The sequence below is a fragment of the Rhinolophus sinicus genome, chromosome 4, assembly GCF_057876585.1.
Source record: "Rhinolophus sinicus isolate RSI-liver-muscle chromosome 4, RSI-T2T, whole genome shotgun sequence".
In the NCBI taxonomy this organism is placed as follows: Eukaryota; Metazoa; Chordata; class Mammalia; order Chiroptera; family Rhinolophidae; genus Rhinolophus; species Rhinolophus sinicus.
Window position 1 is genome coordinate 49,708,748 of NC_142504.1, and position 624 is coordinate 49,709,371.

General features: G+C 34.0%; 1 pseudogene; it reads right to left on the reverse strand.

The window, feature by feature from the left end:
• Positions 1 to 201: 201 nt before the first annotated feature.
• Positions 202 to 382, reverse strand: LOC141573080 (DNA-directed RNA polymerases I, II, and III subunit RPABC4 pseudogene; annotated as a pseudogene).
• Between the last annotated feature and the right edge of the window lie 242 nt (positions 383 to 624).

The following is a 624-nucleotide window of genomic DNA, read 5'->3' on the forward strand; positions in this document are numbered from 1 at the left end:
CAGTGTAGTAGAGTGCCTATTTCTTTTTAACTGAACAAAAAATAATTTCTTTAATCTATCAATAGATACCTAAATGCAATATGGTTTTAAAAATGAAATCATGTGCATATAGTTGTATTCATAAAGGTAATGGCACCAATCAAAAGCTGTACAACATTAACAGCAAATCCAAATACAAAGATATTCCTCTGAATTCCATGTTCACTGAGTATCAAAACCCACCAATCTTTTAGTCCTTTTCTTGTACATTATTCTGTATCCACATTCTGTGTATCTGATTAGATCCCTGAATTGATTTTATTTCATTTTCTGTGTGACATTCTCCACAGATATATATCATTGGCTGCTGCTTTGGGGGTTGAACTTCCTTCTGGGTGTTCATTGTTAGTCCTTAGCATGGAGACACTCGTCGCACTCTGCCCTTCCGGATTGCAGCTCATCGCTGTCTCTCTCTCTCTCTCTTTATTTTTTTAAAATTATTTTTAAAAATTAGTTTCAGGTGTACAAAACAACATAGTGATTAGACATTTATATTCCTGACAAAGTGATAACCCCAATAAGTGTATTACCCATCTGACACTGTACATAGTTATGACAATATTACTATATTCACTATGCTGTACC